At 35.7% G+C, this 8,596-nt stretch overlaps 1 long non-coding RNA gene across 1 annotated transcript; it reads right to left on the bottom strand.

Annotated features, from left to right (window-relative positions):
• Positions 1-3,163: 3,163 nt before the first annotated feature.
• LOC113080515 (uncharacterized) lies at positions 3,164-4,900 on the bottom strand. Its single transcript, XR_003281892.1, has 3 exons — positions 4,778-4,900; positions 3,690-3,846; positions 3,164-3,496 (listed from the first exon to the last, which is right to left on the bottom strand). It is a non-coding gene; the product is annotated as an uncharacterized LOC113080515 (long non-coding RNA).
• Positions 4,901-8,596: the final 3,696 nt, after the last annotated feature.

The following is an 8,596-nucleotide window of genomic DNA, read 5'->3' as shown; positions in this document are numbered from 1 at the left end:
TTAAACAATTCCCCATCGTATGTACACATTGATGACCTAAGACACAAAACGAGCGGTTTGTGTAAGAAAATTAACAGTATTTATTTTGGTTTTATCTCCTGTACACAACCACATCCAACTGATCTGAGTGTGCGAGTGCTTCTGGCTTAGTCAATCAATCAATCACCTTTATTTATATAGTGCTTTAAACAAAATACATTGCGCCAAAGCACTGAACAACATTCATTTGGAAAACAGTGTCTCAATAATGCAAAATGATAGTTAAAGGCAGTTCATCATTGAATTCATTGATGTCATCTCTGTTCAGTTGAAATAGTGTCTGTTTTAATTTGCAATCAAGTCAACGATATCGCTGTAGATGAAGTGACCCCAACTAAGCAAGCCAGAGGCGACAGCGGCAAGGAACCGAAACTCCATCGGTGACAGAATGGAGAAAAAAACCTTGGGAGAAACCAGGCTCAGTTGGGGGGCCAGTTCTCCTCTGACCAGACGAAACCAGTAGTTCAATTCCAGGCTGCAGCAAAGTCAGATTGTGCAGAAGAATCATCTGTTTCCTGTGGTCTTGTCCTGGTGCTCCTCTGAGACAAGGTCTTTACAGGGGATCTGTATCTGGGGCTCTAGTTGTCCTGGTCTCCGCTGTCTTTCAGGGCAGTAGAGGTCCTTTCTAGGTGCTGATCCACCATCTGGTCTGGATACGTACTGGATCCGGGTGACTGCAGTGACCCTCTGATCTGGACACAGACTGGATCTGGTGGCCACGGTGACCTCGGAACAAGAGAGAAACAGACAAATATTAGCATAGATGCCATTCTTCTAATGATGTAGAAAGTACGGTGTTATGTGAAGTGTTCCGGTTCCAGTTTACCTAATTAATGCAGCCTAAAAATCCTTTAACGGATTTGGATATTAAAAGCATATTAGTATGTTATGTGTATGCCAGGTTAAAGAGATGGGTCTTTAATCTAGATTTTAACTGCAAGAGTGTGTCTGCCTCCCGAACAATGTTAGGTAGGTTATTCCAGAGTTTAGGCGCCAAATAGGAAAAGGATCTGCCGCCCGCAGTTGATTTTGATATTCTAGGTATTATCAAATTGCCTGAGTTTTGAGAACGTAGCGGACGTAGAGGAGTATAATGTAAAAGGAGCTCATTCAAATACTGAGGTGCTAAACCATTCAGGGCTTTATAAGTAATAAGCAATATTTTAAAATCTATACGATGTTTGATAGGGAGCCAGTGCAGTGTGGACAGGACCGGGCTAATATGGTCATACTTCCTGGTTCTAGTAAGAACTCTTGCTGCTGCATTTTGGACTAGCTGTAGTTTGTTTACCAAGCGTGCAGAACAACCACCCAATAAAGCATTACAGTAGTCTAACCTTGAAGTCATAAATGCATGGATTAACATTTCTGCATTTGACATTGAGAGCATAGGCCGTAATTTAGATATATTTTTGAGATGGAAAAATGCAGTTTTACAAATGCTAGAAACGTGGCTTTCTAAGGAAAGATTGCGATCAAGTAGCACACCTAGGTTCCTAACTGATGACGAAGAATTGACAGAGCAACCATCAAGTCTTAGACAGTGTTCTAGGTTATTACAAGTAGAGTTTTTAGGCCCTATGATTAACACCTCTGTTTTTTCTGAATTTAGCAGTAAGAAATTACTCGTCATCCAATTTTTTATATCGACTATGCATTCCATTAGTTTTTCAAATCGGTGTGTTTCACCGGGCTGCGAGGAAATATAGAGCTGCGTATCATCAGCATAACAGTGAAAGCTAACACCATGTTTCCTGATGATATCTCCCAAGGGTAACATATAAAGCGTGAAGAGTAGCGGCCCTAGAACTGAGCCTTGAGGTACTCCATACTGCACTTGTGATCGATATGATACATCTTCATTCACTGCTACGAACTGATGGCGGTCATATAAGTACGATTTAAACCATGCTAATGCACTTCCACTGATGCCAACAAAGTGTTCAAGTCTATGCAAAAGAATGTTGTGGTCAATTGTGTCAAACGCAGCACTAAGATCCAATAAAACTAATAGAGAGATACACCCACGATCAGATGATAAGAGCAGATCATTTGTAACTCTAAGGAGAGCAGTTTCAGTACTATGATACGGTCTAAATCCTGACTGGAAATCCTCACATATACCATTTTTCTCTAAGAAGGAATATAATTGTGAGGATACCACCTTTTCTAGTATCTTGGACAGAAAAGGGAGATTCGAGATTGGTCTATAATTAACTAGTTCTCTGGGGTCAAGTTGTGGCTTTTTTATGAGAGGCTTAATAACAGCCAGTTTGAAGGTTTTGGGGACATGTCCTAATAACAATGAGGAATTAATAATAGTCAGAAGAGGACCTATGACTTCTGGAAGCACCTCTTTTAAGAGCTTAGATGGTATAGGGTCTAACATACATGTTGTAAGTTTAGATGATTTAACAAGTTTATACAATTCTTCCTCTCCTATAGTAGAGAATGAGTGGAACTGTTCCTCAGGGGGTCTATAGTGCACTGTCTGATGCGAAACTGTAGCTGACGGCTGAATGGTTGCAATTTTATCTCTAATAGTATCGATTTTAGAAGTAAAGTAGTTCATAAAGTCATTACTGCTGTGGTGTTGGGAAATGTCAACACTTGTTGAGGCTTTATTTTTCGTTAATTTAGCCACTGTATTGAATAAATACCTGGGGTTATGTTTGTTTTCTTCTAAAAGAGAAGAAAAGTAATCAGATCTAGCAGTTTTTAATGCTTTTCGGTAGGATATGCTACTTTCCCGCCAAGCAATACGAAATACCTCTAGTTTTGTTTTCCTCCAGCTGCGCTCCATTTTCCGGGCTGCTCTCTTTAGGGTGCGAGTATGCTCATTATACCATGGTGTCAAACTGTTTTCCTTAACCTTTCTTAAGCGTAAAGGAGCAACTGTATTTAAAGTGCTAGAAAAGAGAGAGTCCATAGTTTCTGTTACATCATCAAGTTGTTCTGAGGATATGGATATGCTTGGATATCCAATACTATTGGAAGAGAGTTGAACTGGATGATGACATCACTGAATAATCAATGAACTGACTTTTTCTTTAAAAAAACAAAACAAAAACTGTCTGTTTGTTATTGTCCTCTTGCATTATCGACAAACTGTTTTCCTGTTTAATTATGCTGCTTTGACAATGTGTATTGTGTAAAGTACTACATAAATAAAGGTGAATCGAATTGACTATTAAGAACTGTGCTTATCAAACAGGATGATATCACGTAAACCTAAACCAGTGGCTGTGTGGAGTACAAAGGTTTAAAGAGAAGTTAACATCAGTCATTTAATTCATATCGGAGCTTTACAATTTACTCAATATTTTAAAATTAAAAAAAATGTACATTAACTCTTTACCCATCAGCAGTTTTTGACTCTATACTCACCAAATACTCCATCATATTCATCTTCATTCAGGTAGATGCATAGATCATTGAGAATGCACTCTTGCTTGGTCTCCATGGCGGCATTGTAAGAAAACAGACAAAACATTTTTTTAAGTTCCGATATTCATACATTTGACACCCTTCAATACACATCTCTGAGCCATTATGCATTACAGAGCACTATATCAATAGCTTGTATTAAAAAGCAATATATAAAAAATAAAAAAAAATTTAAAAAGAAAACTGAAGAAAAAAAATACTACCTGAGACACTGGCACCATCACATCTTGAATCTTTTTTCTAAACACTCCACCCTTTTTGGTAAACACTTTTAGCAGATCATCAGAGAACAGATCCAGTTTGGACATGAATTTTGGAGTGTAAAGGAAGGGTTGTGATCCGATGAAATTCATAATTTATCTGAAGACATAAGTTACAGAGGTCTTGTTTATGGGCAATTCAGCAAAGACAAAAAAGGTTAAAGTGCTACAAAGAAAACTAAATATTTAGTACAGGGTCAGGGTGACAACTTATTTATGACAGAAATCATTTTCGATTATTCCTCTTGATATATTAATCGCAAGTAACAGAATAACATTAACTTACACATACAAGCGCTTGGAGAAACAAAACGTTATTAGCTGCCTACACAGACATAATGTCGGTCCATGACCATAATCTAGCTAGCAGAAGAAATGCAAAAACTCCACTTACAATTACTGAAGCAGCGAAATGTAGTACTTACGTCGCTAAAACACTATTTGTTGTTTAAGACGAGAGACTTTCGTGAACGCTGTGAATTCAGTCACGAGCACGTGAACTTAACAAGCGTGACTAATCTAAAGCCTTCGATTGGCTGCTGTGCGCTTTGATTGGCATCTCAATCGTTTTAACAATGACGAGCAATAAATTAAATATAGATGAGGAAGACCTAAAATATACATTTGAAACTTTGTCACCCTAACAACCGCTGAATGCAGAGTAAGAATTTAAAATCCTAGGGGACAATTTGGCCATTTCTAATTATCGGGCGTGTCTTATGGCCCTGGTTTTATACATTAATTAATGGTACTGAAGGGTTTTCTGTTCTCTCTTGTTATGCGATGCTTCATTTTAACGTTATTTGATACTTTTAGTAAAAAAAGAAAAAAAGAAAGTCTGCACCACGTGCTGAATCCAGAAACCTAACATCAGCTACAAAAGACACACTTAAGAGCTATTTTCATACAGTGCTTATAGAAAAATAACTTTCTGGTATGCAACAAGATATTAAGAAAGCATATTTTAATTAGTTTGTTAATTAAATAAAATTAGATGGACGGTGAAAGATAAGAAAAAAAAGGCCACTTACCCATCTCACATGTTCGCTGCTGAACAATCCATCTGCATCCGTTTCCGTTGATGACGTGCATCCGGTTAAGACGAACAAAAAATATTCTTGTTGACTCAATTTAAAAAAATGTTGTAAACCTAATTTTTTGAAAATTACATTGTTCATGTTAAATATAATTAAGTTGACACCATTTTTACAAAGAGTTATGTTGTATGTGCTCATTTTAATTAATTAAATTGAACAAAGAGCAAAAATCATTTTTTTGAGTGTTCTCTAATAGAGAGACAAGCTTTTGAGCAGATTTGGGCTAGATTTCAATTCATTTGATTAGAAGCACTATTTCAACATTACTGGACTCAGAAAGCTGTAAACTGACAATCTTGATCATTGAAGTCCTAACATAAGTTTTTGTGAATATAACTTCTAACACATTAAAAACTGTCTTACAGCATTGCAGAAAACATTGTATTTCATAAGGCATAAACATCTTTCAGTTTGGCAAGATTTGCACTGAATACTGAATGAAACAGCTTTCTCTAATAGAGAGAAAAGCTTTTGAGCAGATTTGGGCTAGATTTCACTTCATTTGAACAGAAGCACTATTTCAACATTACTGGACTCAGAAAGCTGTAAACTGACAATCTTGATCATTGAAGTCCTAACATTAGTTTTTGTGCATTTATCTTCTAACACATTAAAAACTGTGTTACAGCATTGCAGAAAACATTTTATTTCATAAGACATAAGCATGTTTCAGTTTGGCAAGATTTGCACTGAATATTGAATGAAACAGCTTTCTCTAATAGAGAGACAAGCTTTTGAGCAGATTTGGGCTAGATTTCACTTCATTTGAACAGAAGCACTATTTCAGCTTTACTGGACTCAGAAAGCTGTAAACTGACAATCTTGATCATTGAAGTCCTAACATAAGTTTTTGTGCATATAACTTCTAACACATTAAAAACTGTCTTACAGCATTGCAGAAAACATTGTATTTCATATGGCATAAGCATCTATCAGTTTGGCAAGATTTGCACTGAATATTGAATGAAACAGCTTTCTCTAATAGAGAGACAAGCTTTTGAGCAGATTTGGGCTAGATTTCACTTCATTTGAACAGAAGCACTATTTCAACACTACTGGACTCAGAAAGCTGTAAACTGACAATCTTGATCATTGAAGTCCTAACATGAGTTTATGTGCATATAACTTCTAACACATTAAAAACTGTCTTATAGCATTGCAGAAAACATTTTATTTCATAAGACATAACCATGTTTCAGATTGGCAAGATTTGCACTGAATATTGAATGAAACAGCTTTCTCTAATAGAGAGACAAGCTTTTGAGCAGATTTGGGCTAGATTTCACTTCATTTGAACAGAAGCACTATTTCAGCATTACTGGACTCAGAAAGCTGTAAACTGACAATCTTGATCATTGAAGTCCTAACATAAGTTTTTGTGCATATAACTTCTAACACATTAAAAACTGTCTTACAGCATTGCAGAAAACATTGTATTTCATATGGCATAAGCATCTATCAGTTTGGCAAGATTTGCACTGAATACTGAATGAAACAGCTTTCTCTATTAGAGAGACAAGCTTTTGAGCAGATTTGGGCTTGATTTCACTTCATTTGAACAGAAGCACTATTTCAACATTACTGGACTCAGAAAGCTGTAAACTGACAATCTTGATCATTGAAGTCCTAACATTAGTTTTTGTGTATATAACTTCTAACACATTAAAAACTGTCTTACAGCATTGCAGAAAACATTTTATTTCATAAGACATAAGCATGTTTCAGTTTGGCAAGATTTGCACTGAATATTGAATGAAACAGCTTTCTCTAATAGAGAGACAAGCTTTTGAGCAGATTTGGGCTAGATTTCACTTCATTTGAACAGAAGCACTATTTCAACACTACTGCACTCAGAAAGCTGTAAACTGACAATCTTGATCATTGAAGTACTAACATAAGTTTTTGTGCATATAACTTCTAACACATTAAAAACTGTCTTACAGCATTGCAGAAAACATTGTATTTCATAAGGCATAAACATCTTTCAGTTTTCAAGATTTGCACTGAATACTGAATGAAACAGCTTTATCTAATAGAGAGAAAAGCTTTTGAGCAGATTTGGGCTTGATTTCACTTCATTTGAACAGAAGCACTATTTCAACATTACTGGACTCAGAAAGCTGTAAACTGACAATCTTGATCATTGAAGTCCCAACATTAGTTTTTGTGCATATAACTTCTAACTCATTAAAAACTGTCTTACAGCATTGCAGAAAACATTTTATTTCATAAGACATAAGCATGTTTCAGTTTGGCAAGATTTGCACTGAATATTGAATGAAACAGCTTTCTCTATTAGAGAGACAAGCTTTTGAGCAGATTTGGGCTAGATTTCACTTCATTTGAACAGAAGCACTATTTCAACATTACTGGACTCAGAAAGCTGTAAACTGACAATCTTGATCATTGAAGTCCTAACATTAGTTTTTGTGTATATAACTTCTAACACATTAAAAACTGTCTTACAGCATTGCAGAAAACATTGTATTTCATAAGAAATAAGCATGTTTCAGTTTGGCAAGATTTGCACTGAATATTGAATGAAACAGCTTTCTCTAATAGAGAGACAAGCTTTTGAGCAGATTTGGGCTAGATTTCACTTCATTTGAACAGAAGCACTATTTCAACATTACTGGACTCAGAAAGCTGTAAACAGACAATCTTGATCATTGAAGTCCTAACATAAGTTTTTGTGCATATAACTTCTAACACATTAAAACTGTCTTACAGCATTGCAGAAAACATCGTATTTCATAAGGAATAAGCATCTATCAGTTTGGCAAGATTTGCACTGAATACTGAATGAAACAGCTTTCTCTATTAGAGAGACAAGCTTTTGAGCAGATTTGGGCTTGATTTCACTTCATTTGAACAGAAGCACTATTTCAACATTACTGGACTCAGAAAGCTGTAAACAGATAATCTTGATCACTGAAGTCCTAACATAAGTTTTTGTGCATATAACTTCTAACACATTAAAAACTGTCTTACAGCATTGCAGAAAACATTGTATTTCATAAGACATAAGCATGTTTCAGTTTGGCAAGATTTGCACTGAATATTGAATAAAACAGCTTTCTCTAATAGAGAGACAAGCTTTTGAGCAGATTTGGGCTAGATTTCACTTCATTTGAACAGAAGCACTATTTCAACATTACTGGACTCAGAAAGCTGTAAACTGACAATATTGATCATTGAAGTCCTAACATAAGTTTTTGTGCATATAACTTCTAACACATTAAAAACTGTCTTACAGCATTGCAGAAAACATTGTATTTCATAAGGCATAAACATCTTTCAGTTTGGCAAGATTTGCACTGAATACTGAATGAAACAGCTTTCTCTAATAGAGAGAAAGCTTTTGAGCAGATTTGGGCTAGATTTCACTTCATTTGAACAGAAGCACTATTTCAACATTACTGGACTCAGAAAGCTGTAAACTGACAATCTTGATCATTGAAGTCCTAACATTAGTTTTTGTGCATTTATCTTCTAACACATTAAAACTGTGTTACAGCATTGCAGAAAACATTTTATTTCATAAGACATAAGCATGTTTCAGTTTGGCAAGATTTGCACTGAATATTGAATGAAACAGCTTTCTCTAATAGAGAGACAAGCTTTTGAGCAGATTTGGGCTAGATTTCACTTCATTTGAACAGAAGCACTATTTCAGCTTTACTGGACTCAGAAAGCTGTAAACTGACAATCTTGATCATTGAAGTCCTAACATAAGTTTTGTGCATATAACTT

Source organism: Carassius auratus, unplaced genomic scaffold, assembly GCF_003368295.1.
Source record: "Carassius auratus strain Wakin unplaced genomic scaffold, ASM336829v1 scaf_tig00031501, whole genome shotgun sequence".
Classification (NCBI taxonomy): domain Eukaryota; kingdom Metazoa; phylum Chordata; class Actinopteri; order Cypriniformes; family Cyprinidae; genus Carassius; species Carassius auratus.
This window is presented reverse-complemented; position numbering and strand designations above follow the sequence as displayed.